General features: G+C 33.8%; 2 non-coding genes across 2 annotated transcripts; both read left to right on the forward strand.

Moving 5' to 3' along the window:
• The first annotated feature begins 368 nt into the window (after positions 1 to 368).
• TRNAS-GCU (transfer RNA serine (anticodon GCU)) lies at positions 369 to 450 on the forward strand. The gene has a single exon. It is a non-coding gene; the product is annotated as a tRNA-Ser (tRNA).
• A 2,325-nt stretch (positions 451 to 2,775) lies between these two features.
• TRNAS-GCU (transfer RNA serine (anticodon GCU)) lies at positions 2,776 to 2,857 on the forward strand. Its single transcript has one exon. It is a non-coding gene; the product is annotated as a tRNA-Ser (tRNA).
• The last annotated feature ends 11,655 nt before the right edge of the window (positions 2,858 to 14,512 follow it).

Consider the following 14,512-nt stretch of genomic DNA (forward strand, 5'->3'; position numbering starts at 1 on the left):
AGCCCAATATTGCAGGCAGGGCTAATACTGCCAAAACAGGTTGAAATTTGTTAAGCCGATTAGAGGAGCAGAACTCTAAAAACTTGTGTAAATGATAAACCTTCTAGAAAATGTTTGCATGGAACTATTACTACAAATATTTTTTTTGTAGATGTGTTCTAGTAGACCTATGTATACACTCATCTAGTTCTTGCATGCCATTTAATGACATTTTTATAAACAAGAAAAGATTTGATTTTAAATAAGGGAAAATAAATTTAGAATACATATTACTGACACTTCTCAAAATTTGTAAAACACTTTTTAGGGATCAGGTTTAGTTATAAAACAGCTGGAAACTAACCAAAGAAAAAAAATGAACATAAGTTGACGAGGTGGCCGAGTGGTTAAGGCGATGGACTGCTAATCCATTGTGCTCTGCATGCATGGGTTCAAATCCCATCCTCGACGGGTGTTTTTGTAAATGACCCTTATTGTCTTCCAAAGCCCAAGATTGCAGGCAGGGCTAATACTGCCAAAACAGGTTGAAATTTGTTAAGCCGATTAGAGGAGCAGAACTCTAAAAACTTGTGTAAATGATAAACCTTCAAGAAAATGTTTGCATGGAACTATTACTACAAATATTTTTTTTGTAGATGTGTTCTAGTAGACCTATGTATACACTCATCTAGTTCTTGCATGCCATTTAATGACATTTTTATAAACAAGAAAAGATTTGATTTTAAATAAGGGAAAATAAATTTAGAATACATATTACTGACACTTCTCAAAATTTGTAAAACACTTTTTAGGGATCAGGTTTGGTTATAAAACAGCTGGAAACTAACCAAAGAAAAAAAAATGAAAATAAGTTGACGAGGTGGCCGAGTGGTTAAGGCGATGGACTGCTAATTTATTGTTCTCTGCATGCATGGGTTAAAATCCCATCCTCGTCGGGTGTTTTTGTAAATGACCCTTATTGTCTTCCAAAGCCCAAGATTGCAGGCAGGGCTAATACTGCCAAAACAGGTTGAAATTTGTTAAGCCGATTAGAGGAGCAGAACTCTAAAAACTTGTGTAAATGATAAACCTTCTAGAAAATGTTTGCATGGAACTATTACTACAAATATTTTTTTTGTAGATGTGTTCTAGTAGACCTATGTATACACTCATCTAGTTCTTGCATGCCATTTAATAACATTTTTATAAACAAGAAAAGATTTGATTTTAAATAAGGGAAAATAAATTTAGAATACATATTACTGACACTTCTCAAAATTTGTAAAACACTTTTTAGGGATCAGGTTTGGTTATAAAACAGCTGGAAACTAACCAAAGAAAAAAAATGAAAATGAGGTGGCCGAGTGGTTAAGCCGATGGACTGCTAATTTATTGTTATCTGCATGCATGGGTTAAAATCCCATCCTCGTCGGTTGTTTTTGTAAATGACCCTTATTGTCTTCCAAAGCCCAAGATTGCAGGCAGGGCTAATACTGCCAAAACAGGTTGAAATTTGTTAAGCCGATTAGAGGAGCAGAACTCTAAAAACTTGTGTAAATGATAAACCTTCTAGAAAATGTTTGCATGGAACTATTACTACAAATGTTTTTTTTTGTAGATGTGTTCTAGTAGACCTATGTATACACTCATCTAGTTCTTGCATGCCATTTAATGACATTTTTATAAACAAGAAAAGATTTGATTTTAAATAAGGGAAAATAAATTTAGAATACATATTACTGACACTTCTCAAAATTTGTAAAACACTTTTTAGGGATCAGGTTTGGTTATAAAACAGCTGGAAACTAACCAAAGAAAAAAAATGAAAATAAGTTGACGAGGTGGCCGAGTGGTTAAGGCGATGGACTGCTAATTTATTGTTCTCTGCATGCATGGGTTAAAATCCCATCCTCGTCGGGTGTTTTTGTAAATGACCCTTATTGTCTTCCAAAGCCCAAGATTGCAGGCAGGGCTAATACTGCCAAAACAGGTTGAAATTTGTTAAGCCGATTAGAGGAGCAGAACTCTAAAAACTTGTGTAAATGATAAACCTTCTAGAAAATGTTTGCATGGAACTATTACTACAAATATTTTTTTTGTAGATGTGTTCTAGTAGACCTATGTATACACTCATCTAGTTCTTGCATGCCATTTAATAACATTTTTATAAACAAGAAAAGATTTGATTTTAAATAAGGGAAAATAAATTTAGAATACATATTACTGACACTTCTCAAAATTTGTAAAACACTTTTTAGGGATCAGGTTTGGTTATAAAACAGCTGGAAACTAACCAAAGAAAAAAAATGAAATTGAGGTGGCCGAGTGGTTAAGCCGATGGACTGCTAATTTATTGTTATCTGCATGCATGGGTTAAAATCCCATCCTCGTCGGTTGTTTTTGTAAATGACCCTTATTGTCTTCCAAAGCCCAAGATTGCAGGCAGGGCTAATACTGCCAAAACAGGTTGAAATTTGTTAAGCCGATTAGAGGAGCAGAACTCTAAAAACTTGTGTAAATGATAAACCTTCTAGAAAATGTTTGCATGGAACTATTACTACAAATGTTTTTTTTTGTAGATGTGTTCTAGTAGACCTATGTATACACTCATCTAGTTCTTGCATGCCATTTAATGACATTTTTATAAACAAGAAAAGATTTGATTTTAAATAAGGGAAAATAAATTTAGAATACATATTACTGACACTTCTCAAAATTTGTAAAACACTTTTTAGGGATCAGGTTTGGTTATAAAACAGCTGGAAACTAACCAAAGAAAAAAAATGAACATAAGTTGACGAGGTGGCCGAGTGGTTAAGGCGATGGACTGCTAATCCATTGTGCTCTGCATGCATGGGTTCAAATCCCATCCTCGACGGGTGTTTTTGTAAATGACCCTTATTGTCTTCCAAAGCCCAAGATTGAAGGCAGGGCTAATACTGCCAAAACAGGTTGAAATTTGTTAAGCCGATTAGAGGAGCAGAACTCTAAAAACTTGTGTAAATGATAAACCTTCAAGAAAATGTTTGCATGGAACTATTACTACAAATATTTTTTTTGTAGATGTGTTCTAGTAGACCTATGTATACACTCATCTAGTTCTTGCATGCCATTTAATAACATTTTTATAAACAAGAAAAGATTTGATTTTAAATAAGGGAAAATAAATTTAGAATACATATTACTGACACTTCTCAAAATTTGTAAAACACTTTTTAGGGATCAGGTTTGGTTATAAAACAGCTGGAAACTAACCAAAGAAAAAAAATGAAAATGAGGTGGCCGAGTGGTTAAGCCGATGGACTGCTAATTTATTGTTCTCTGCATGCATGGGTTAAAATCCCATCCTCGTCGGTTGTTTTTGTAAATGACCCTTATTGTCTTCCAAAGCCCAAGATTGCAGGCAGGGCTAATACTGCCAAAACAGGTTGAAATTTGTTAAGCCGATTAGAGGAGCAGAACTCTAAAAACTTGTGTAAATGATAAACCTTCTAGAAAATGTTTGCATGGAACTATTACTACAAATGTTTTTTTTTGTAGATGTGTTCTAGTAGACCTATGTATACACTCATCTAGTTCTTGCATGCCATTTAATGACATTTTTATAAACAAGAAAAGATTTGATTTTAAATAAGGGAAAATAAATTTAGAATACATATTACTGACACTTCTCAAAATTTGTAAAACACTTTTTAGGGATCAGGTTTGGTTATAAAACAGCTGGAAACTAACCAAAGAAAAAAAATGAAAATGAGGTGGCCGAGTGGTTAAGCCGATGGACTGCTAATTTATTGTTCTCTGCATGCATGGGTTAAAATCCCATCCTCGTCGGTTGTTTTTGTAAATGACCCTTATTGTCTTCCAAAGCCCAAGATTGCAGGCAGGGCTAATACTGCCAAAACAGGTTGAAATTTGTTAAGCCGATTAGAGGAGCAGAACTCTAAAAACTTGTGTAAATGATAAACCTTCTAGAAAATGTTTGCATGGAACTATTACTACAAATGTTTTTTTTTGTAGATGTGTTCTAGTAGACCTATGTATACACTCATCTAGTTCTTGTATGCCATTTAATGACATTTTTATAAACAAGAAAAGATTTGATTTTAAATAAGGGAAAATAAATTTAGAATACATATTACTGACACTTCTCAAAATTTGTAAAACACTTTTTAGGGATCAGGTTTGGTTATAAAACAGCTGGAAACTAACCAAAGAAAAAAATTGAAAATAAGTTGACGAGGTGGCCGAGCGGTTAAGGCGATGGACTGCTAATTTATTGTTCTCTGCATGCATGGGTTAAAATCCCATCCTCGTCGGGTGTTTTTGTAAATGACCCTTATTGTCTTCCAAAGCCCAAGATTGCAGGCAGGGCTAATACTGCCAAAACAGGTTGAAATTTGTTAAGCCGATTAGAGGAGCAGAACTCTAAAAACTTGTGTAAATGATAAACCTTCTAGAAAATGTTTGCATGGAACTATTACTACAAATATTTTTTTTGTAGATGTGTTCTAGTAGACCTATGTATACACTCATCTAGTTCTTGCATGCCATTTAATAACATTTTTATAAACAAGAAAATATTTGATTTTAAATAAGGGAAAATAAATTTAGAATACATATTACTGACACTTCTCAAAATTTGTAAAACACTTTTTAGGGATCAGGTTTGGTTATAAAACAGCTGGAAACTAACCAAAGAAAAAAATGAAAATAAGTTGACGAGGTGGCCGAGTGGTTAAGGCGATGGACTGCTAATTTATTGTTCTCTGCATGCATGGGTTAAAATCTCATCCTCGTCGGGTGTTTTTGTAAATGACCCTTATTGTCTTCCAAAGCCCAAGATTGCAGGCAGGGCTAATACTGCCAAAACAGGTTGAAATTTGTTAAGCCGATTAGAGGAGCAGAACTCTAAAAACTTGTGTAAATGATAAACCTTCTAGAAAATGTTTGCATGGAACTACTACTACAAATATTTTTTTTGTAGATGTGTTCTAGTAGACCTATGTATACACTCATCTAGTTCTTGCATGCCATTTAATAACATTTTTATAAACAAGAAAAGATTTGATTTTAAATAAGGGAAAATAAATTTAGAATACATATTACTGACACTTCTCAAAATTTGTAAAACACTTTTTAGGGATCAGGTTTGGTTATAAAACAGCTGGAAACTAACCAAAGAAAAAAAATGAAAATAAGTTGACGAGGTGGCCGAGTGGTTAAGCCGATGGACTGCTAATTTATTGTTCTCTGCATGCATGGGTTAAAATCCCATCCTCGTCGGGTGTTTTTGTAAATGACCCTTATTGTCTTCCAAAGCCCAAGATTGCAGGCAGGGCTAATACTGCCAAAACAGGTTGAAATTTGTTAAGCCGATTAGAGGAGCAGAACTCTAAAAACTTGTGTAAATGATAAACCTTCTAGAAAATGTTTGCATGGAACTATTACTACAAATATTTTTTTTGTAGATGTGTTCTAGTAGACCTATGTATACACTCATCTAGTTCTAGCATGCCATTTAATAACATTTTTATAAACAAGAAAAGATTTGATTTTAAATAAGGGAAAATAAATTTAGAATACATATTACTGACACTTCTCAAAATTTGTAAAACACTTTTTAGGGATCAGGTTTGGTTATAAAACAGCTGGAAACTAACCAAAGAAAAAAAAATGAAAATAAGTTGACGAGGTGGCCGAGTGGTTAAGGCGATGGACTGCTAATTTATTGTTCTCTGCATGCATGTGTTAAAATCCCATCCTCGTCGGGTGTTTTTGTAAATGACCCTTATTGTCTTCCAAAGCCCAAGATTGCAGGCAGGGCTAATACTGCCAAAACAGGTTGAAATTTGTTAAGCCGATTAGAGGAGCAGAACTCTAAAAACTTGTGTAAATGATAAACCTTCTAGAAAATGTTTGCATGGAACTATTACTACAAATATTTTTTTTGTAGATGTGTTCTAGTAGACCTATGTATACACTCATCTAGTTCTTGCATGCCATTTAATAACATTTTTATAAACAAGAAAAGATTTGATTTTAAATAAGGGAAAATAAATTTAGAATACATATTACGGACACTTCTCAAAATTTGTAAAACACTTTTTAGGGATCAGGTTTGGTTATAAAACAGCTGGAAACTAACCAAAGGAAAAAAAAATGAAAATAAGTTGACGAGGTGGCCGAGTGGTTAAGCCGATGGACTGCTAATTTATTGTTCTCTGCATGCATGGGTTAAAATCCCATCCTTGTCGGGTGTTTTTGTAAATGACCCTTATTGTCTTCCAAAGCCCAAGATTGCAGGCAGGGCTAATACTGCCAAAACAGGTTGAAATTTGTTAAGCCGATTAGAGGAGCAGAACTCTAAAAGCTTGTGTAAATGATAAACCTTCTAGAAAATGTTTGCATGGAACTATTACTACAAATATTTTTTTTGTAGATGTGTTCTAGTAGACCTATGTATACACTCATCTAGTTCTTGCATGCCATTTAATGACATTTTTATAAACAAGAAAAGATTTGATTTTAAATAAGGGAAAATAAATTTAGAATACATATTACTGACACTTCTCAAAATTTGTAAAACACTTTTTAGGGATCAGGTTTGGTTATAAAACAGCTGGAAACTAACCAAAGAAAAAAAATGAAAATAAGTTGACGAGGTGGCCGAGTGGTTAAGGCGATGGACTGCTAATTTATTGTTCTCTGCGTGCATGGGTTAAAATCCCATCCTCGTCGGGTGTTTTTGTAAATAACCCTTATTGTCTTCCAAAGCCCAAGATTGCAGGCAGGGCTAATACTGCCAAAACAGGTTGAAATTTGTTAAGCCGATTAGAGGAGCAGAACTCTAAAAGCTTGTGTAAATGATAAACCTTCTAGAAAATGTTTGCATGGAACTATTACTACAAATATTTTTTTTGTAGATGTGTTCTAGTAGACCTATGTATACACTCATCTAGTTCTTGCATGCCATTTAATAACATTTTTATAAACAAGAAAAGATTTGATTTTAAATAAGGGAAAATAAATTTAGAATACATATTACTGACACTTCTCAAAATTTGTAAAACACTTTTTAGGGATCAGGTTTGGTTATAAAACAGCTGGAAACTAACCAAAGAAAAAAATGAAAATAAGTTGACGAGGTGGCCGAGTGGTTAAGGCGATGGACTGCTAATTTATTGTTCTCTGCATGCATGGGTTAAAATCTCATCCTCGTCGGGTGTTTTTGTAAATGACCCTTATTGTCTTCCAAAGCCCAAGATTGCAGGCAGGGCTAATACTGCCAAAACAGGTTGAAATTTGTTAAGCCGATTAGAGGAGCAGAACTCTAAAAACTTGTGTAAATGATAAACCTTCTAGAAAATGTTTGCATGGAACTACTACTACAAATATTTTTTTTGTAGATGTGTTCTAGTAGACCTATGTATACACTCATCTAGTTCTTGCATGCCATTTAATAACATTTTTATAAACAAGAAAAGATTTGATTTTAAATAAGGGAAAATAAATTTAGAATACATATTACTGACACTTCTCAAAATTTGTAAAACACTTTTTAGGGATCAGGTTTGGTTATAAAACAGCTGGAAACTAACCAAAGAAAAAAAATGAAAATAAGTTGACGAGGTGGCCGAGTGGTTAAGCCGATGGACTGCTAATTTATTGTTCTCTGCATGCATGGGTTAAAATCCCATCCTCGTCGGGTGTTTTTGTAAATGACCCTTATTGTCTTCCAAAGCCCAAGATTGCAGGCAGGGCTAATACTGCCAAAACAGGTTGAAATTTGTTAAGCCGATTAGAGGAGCAGAACTCTAAAAACTTGTGTAAATGATAAACCTTCTAGAAAATGTTTGCATGGAACTATTACTACAAATATTTTTTTTGTAGATGTGTTCTAGTAGACCTATGTATACACTCATCTAGTTCTTGCATGCCATTTAATAACATTTTTATAAACAAGAAAAGATTTGATTTTAAATAAGGGAAAATAAATTTAGAATACATATTACTGACACTTCTCAAAATTTGTAAAACACTTTTTAGGGATCAGGTTTGGTTATAAAACAGCTGGAAACTAACCAAAGAAAAAAAAATGAAAATAAGTTGACGAGGTGGCCGAGTGGTTAAGGCGATGGACTGCTAATTTATTGTTCTCTGCATGCATGTGTTAAAATCCCATCCTCGTCGGGTGTTTTTGTAAATGACCCTTATTGTCTTCCAAAGCCCAAGATTGCAGGCAGGGCTAATACTGCCAAAACAGGTTGAAATTTGTTAAGCCGATTAGAGGAGCAGAACTCTAAAAACTTGTGTAAATGATAAACCTTCTAGAAAATGTTTGCATGGAACTATTACTACAAATATTTTTTTTGTAGATGTGTTCTAGTAGACCTATGTATACACTCATCTAGTTCTTGCATGCCATTTAATAACATTTTTATAAACAAGAAAAGATTTGATTTTAAATAAGGGAAAATAAATTTAGAATACATATTACGGACACTTCTCAAAATTTGTAAAACACTTTTTAGGGATCAGGTTTGGTTATAAAACAGCTGGAAACTAACCAAAGGAAAAAAAAATGAAAATAAGTTGACGAGGTGGCCGAGTGGTTAAGCCGATGGACTGCTAATTTATTGTTCTCTGCATGCATGGGTTAAAATCCCATCCTTGTCGGGTGTTTTTGTAAATGACCCTTATTGTCTTCCAAAGCCCAAGATTGCAGGCAGGGCTAATACTGCCAAAACAGGTTGAAATTTGTTAAGCCGATTAGAGGAGCAGAACTCTAAAAGCTTGTGTAAATGATAAACCTTCTAGAAAATGTTTGCATGGAACTATTACTACAAATATTTTTTTTGTAGATGTGTTCTAGTAGACCTATGTATACACTCATCTAGTTCTTGCATGCCATTTAATGACATTTTTATAAACAAGAAAAGATTTGATTTTAAATAAGGGAAAATAAATTTAGAATACATATTACTGACACTTCTCAAAATTTGTAAAACACTTTTTAGGGATCAGGTTTGGTTATAAAACAGCTGGAAACTAACCAAAGAAAAAAAATGAAAATAAGTTGACGAGGTGGCCGAGTGGTTAAGGCGATGGACTGCTAATTTATTGTTCTCTGCGTGCATGGGTTAAAATCCCATCCTCGTCGGGTGTTTTTGTAAATAACCCTTATTGTCTTCCAAAGCCCAAGATTGCAGGCAGGGCTAATACTGCCAAAACAGGTTGAAATTTGTTAAGCCGATTAGAGGAGCAGAACTCTAAAAGCTTGTGTAAATGATAAACCTTCTAGAAAATGTTTGCATGGAACTATTACTACAAATATTTTTTTTGTAGATGTGTTCTAGTAGACCTATGTATACACTCATCTAGTTCTTGCATGCCATTTAATGACATTTTTATAAACAAGAAAAGATTTGATTTTAAATAAGGGAAAATAAATTTAGAATACATATTACTGACACTTCTCAAAATTTGTAAAACACTTTTTAGGGATCAGGTTTGGTTATAAAACAGCTGGAAACTAACCAAAGAAAAAAAATGAAAATAAGTTGACGAGGTGGCTGAGTGGTTAAGGCGATGGACTGCTAATTAATTGTTCTCTGCATGCATGGGTTAAAATCCCATCCTCGTCGGTTGTTTTTGTAAATGACCCTTATTGTCTTCCAAAGCCCAAGATTGCAGGCAGGGCTAATACTGCCAAAACAGGTTGAAATTTGTTAAGCCGATTAGAGGAGCCGAACTCTAAAAACTTGTGTAAATGATCAACCTTCTAGAAAATGTTTGCATGGAACTATTACTACAAATGTTTTTTTTTGTAGATGTGTTCTAGTAGACCTATGTATACACTCATCTAGTTCTTGCATGCCATTTAATGACATTTTTATAAACAAGAAAAGATTTGATTTTAAATAAGGGAAAATAAATTTAGAATACATATTACTGACACTTCTCAAAATTTGTAAAACACTTTTTAGGGATCAGGTTTGGTTATAAAACAGCTGGAAACTAACCAAAGAAAAAAAAATGAAAATAAGTTGACGAGGTGGCCGAGTGGTTAAGGCGATGGACTGCTAATTTATTGTTCTCTGCATGCATGGGTTAAAATCCCATCCTCGTCGGGTGTTTTTGTAAATGACCCTTATTGTCTTCCAAAGCCCAAGATTGCAGGCAGGGCTAATACTGCCAAAACAGGTTGAAATTTGTTAAGCCGATTAGAGGAGCAGAACTCTAAAAACTTGTGTAAATGATAAACCTTCTAGAAAATGTTTGCATGGAACTATTACTACAAATATTTTTTTTGTAGATGTGTTCTAGTAGACCTATGTATACACTCATCTAGTTCTTGCATGCCATTTAATGACATTTTTATAAACAAGAAAAGATTTGATTTTAAATAAGGGAAAATAAATTTAGAATACATATTACTGACACTTCTCAAAATTTGTAAAACTCTTTTTAGGGATCAGGTTTGGTTATAAAACAGCTGGAAACTAACCAAAGAAAAAAAATGAAAATAAGTTGACGAGGTGGCCGAGTGGTTAAGGCGATGGACTGCTAATTTATTGTTCTCTGCATGCATGGGTTAAAATCCCATCCTCGTTGGGTGTTTTTGTAAATGACCCTTATTGTCTTCCAAAGCCCAAGATTGCAGGCAGGGCTAATACTGCCAAAACAGGTTGAAATTTGTTAAGCCGATTAGAGGAGCAGAACTCTAAAAACTTGTGTAAATGATAAACCTTCTAGAAAATGTTTGCATGGAACTATTACTACAAATATTTTTTTTGTAGATGTGTTCTAGTAGACCTATGTATACACTAATCTAGTTCTTGCATGCCATTTAATAACATTTTTATAAACAAGAAAAGATTTGATTTTAAATAAGGGAAAATAAATTTAGAATACATATTACTGACACTTCTCAAAATTTGTAAAACACTTTTTAGGGATCAGGTTTGGTTATAAAACAGCTGGAAACTAACCAAAGAAAAAAAATGAAAATAAGTTGACGAGGTGGCCGAGTGGTTAAGGTGATGGACTGCTAATTTATTGTTCTCTGCATGCATGGGTTAAAATCCCATCTTCGTCGGGTGTTTTTGTAAATGACCCTTATTGTCTTCCAAAGCCCAAGATTGCAGGCAGGGCTAATACTGCCAAAACAGGTTGAAATTTGTTAAGCCGATTAGAGGAGCAGAACTCTAAAAACTTGTGTAAATGATAAACCTTCTAGAAAATGTTTGCATGGAACTATTACTACAAATATTTTTTTTGTAGATGTGTTCTAGTAGACCTATGTATACACTCATCTAGTTCTTGCATGCCATTTAATAACATTTTTATAAACAAGAAAAGATTTGATTTTAAATAAGGGAAAATAAATTTAGAATACATATTACTGACACTTCTCAAAATTTGTAAAACACTTTTTAGGGATCAGGTTTGGTTATAAAACAGCTGGAAACTAACCAAAGAAAAAAAAATGAAAATAAGTTGACGAGGTGGCCGAGTGGTTAAGGCGATGGACTGCTAATTTATTGTTCTCTGCATGCATGTGTTAAAATCCCATCCTCGTCGGGTGTTTTTGTAAATGACCCTTATTGTCTTCCAAAGCCCAAGATTGCAGGCAGGGCTAATACTGCCAAAACAGGTTGAAATTTGTTAAGCCGATTAGAGGAGCAGAACTCTAAAAACTTGTGTAAATGATAAACCTTCTAGAAAATGTTTGCATGGAACTATTACTACAAATATTTTTTTTGTAGATGTGTTCTAGTAGACCTATGTATACACTCATCTAGTTCTTGCATGCCATTTAATAACATTTTTATAAACAAGAAAAGATTTGATTTTAAATAAGGGAAAATAAATTTAGAATACATATTACGGACACTTCTCAAAATTTGTAAAACACTTTTTAGGGATCAGGTTTGGTTATAAAACAGCTGGAAACTAACCAAAGGAAAAAAAAATGAAAATAAGTTGACGAGGTGGCCGAGTGGTTAAGCCGATGGACTGCTAATTTATTGTTCTCTGCATGCATGGGTTAAAATCCCATCCTTGTCGGGTGTTTTTGTAAATGACCCTTATTGTCTTCCAAAGCCCAAGATTGCAGGCAGGGCTAATACTGCCAAAACAGGTTGAAATTTGTTAAGCCGATTAGAGGAGCAGAACTCTAAAAGCTTGTGTAAATGATAAACCTTCTAGAAAATGTTTGCATGGAACTATTACTACAAATATTTTTTTTGTAGATGTGTTCTAGTAGACCTATGTATACACTCATCTAGTTCTTGCATGCCATTTAATGACATTTTTATAAACAAGAAAAGATTTGATTTTAAATAAGGGAAAATAAATTTAGAATACATATTACTGACACTTCTCAAAATTTGTAAAACACTTTTTAGGGATCAGGTTTGGTTATAAAACAGCTGGAAACTAACCAAAGAAAAAAAATGAAAATAAGTTGACGAGGTGGCCGAGTGGTTAAGGCGATGGACTGCTAATTTATTGTTCTCTGCGTGCATGGGTTAAAATCCCATCCTCGTCGGGTGTTTTTGTAAATAACCCTTATTGTCTTCCAAAGCCCAAGATTGCAGGCAGGGCTAATACTGCCAAAACAGGTTGAAATTTGTTAAGCCGATTAGAGGAGCAGAACTCTAAAAACTTGTGTAAATGATAAACCTTCTAGAAAATGTTTGCATGGAACTATTACTACAAATATTTTTTTTGTAGATGTGTTCTAGTAGACCTATGTATACACTCATCTAGTTCTTGCATGCCATTTAATGACATTTTTATAAACAAGAAAAGATTTGATTTTAAATAAGGGAAAATAAATTTAGAATACATATTACTGACACTTCTCAAAATTTGTAAAACTCTTTTTAGGGATCAGGTTTGGTTATAAAACAGCTGGAAACTAACCAAAGAAAAAAAATGAAAATAAGTTGACGAGGTGGCCGAGTGGTTAAGGCGATGGACTGCTAATTTATTGTTCTCTGCATGCATGGGTTAAAATCCCATCCTCGTCGGGTGTTTTTGTAAATGACCCTTATTGTCTTCCAAAGCCCAAGATTGCAGGCAGGGCTAATACTGCCAAAACAGGTTGAAATTTGTTAAGCCGATTAGAGGAGCAGAACTCTAAAAACTTGTGTAAATGATAAACCTTCTAGAAAATGTTTGCATGGAACTATTACTACAAATATTTTTTTTGTAGATGTGTTCTAGTAGACCTATGTATACACTCATCTAGTTCTTGCATGCCATTTAATAACATTTTTATAAACAAGAAAAGATTTGATTTTAAATAAGGGAAAATAAATTTAGAATACATATTACTGACACTTCTCAAAATTTGTAAAACACTTTTTAGGGATCAGGTTTGGTTATAAAACAGCTGGAAACTAACCAAAGAAAAAAAATGAAAATAAGTTGACGAGGTGGCCGAGTGGTTAAGGCGATGGACTGCTAATTTATTGTTCTCTGCATGCATGGGTTAAAATCCCATCCTCGTTGGGTGTTTTTGTAAATGACCCTTATTGTCTTCCAAAGCCCAAGATTGCAGGCAGGGCTAATACTGCCAAAACAGGTTGAAATTTGTTAAGCCGATTAGAGGAGCAGAACTCTAAAAACTTGTGTAAATGATAAACCTTCTAGAAAATGTTTGCATGGAACTATTACTACAAATATTTTTTTTGTAGATGTGTTCTAGTAGACCTATGTATACACTAATCTAGTTCTTGCATGCCATTTAATAACATTTTTATAAACAAGAAAAGATTTGATTTTAAATAAGGGAAAATAAATTTAGAATACATATTACTGACACTTCTCAAAATTTGTAAAACACTTTTTAGGGATCAGGTTTGGTTATAAAACAGCTGGAAACTAACCAAAGAAAAAAAATGAAAATAAGTTGACGAGGTGGCCGAGTGGTTAAGGTGATGGACTGCTAATTTATTGTTCTCTGCATGCATGGGTTAAAATCCCATCTTCGTCGGGTGTTTTTGTAAATGACCCTTATTGTCTTCCAAAGCCCAAGATTGCAGGCAGGGCTAATACTGCCAAAACAGGTTGAAATTTGTTAAGCCGATTAGAGGAGCAGAACTCTAAAAACTTGTGTAAATGATAAACCTTCTAGAAAATGTTTGCATGGAACTATTACTACAAATATTTTTTTTGTAGATGTGTTCTAGTAGACCTATGTATACACTCATCTAGTTCTTGCATGCCATTTAATGACATTTTTATAAACAAGAAAAGATTTGATTTTAAATAAGGGAAAATAAATTTAGAATACATATTACTGACACTTCTCAAAATTTGTAAAACACTTTTTAGGGATCAGGTTTGGTTATAAAACAGCTGGAAACTAACCAAAGAAAAAAAATGAAAATAAGTTGACGAGGTGGCCGAGTGGTTAAGGCGATGGACTGCTAATTTATTGTTCTCTGCATGCATGGGTTAAAATCCCATCCTCGTCGGGTGTTTTTGTAAATGACCCTTATTGTCTTCCAAAGCCCAAGAT

This window comes from Rhinoderma darwinii, chromosome 3 (genome assembly GCF_050947455.1).
Source record: "Rhinoderma darwinii isolate aRhiDar2 chromosome 3, aRhiDar2.hap1, whole genome shotgun sequence".
In the NCBI taxonomy this organism is placed as follows: Eukaryota; Metazoa; Chordata; class Amphibia; order Anura; family Rhinodermatidae; genus Rhinoderma; species Rhinoderma darwinii.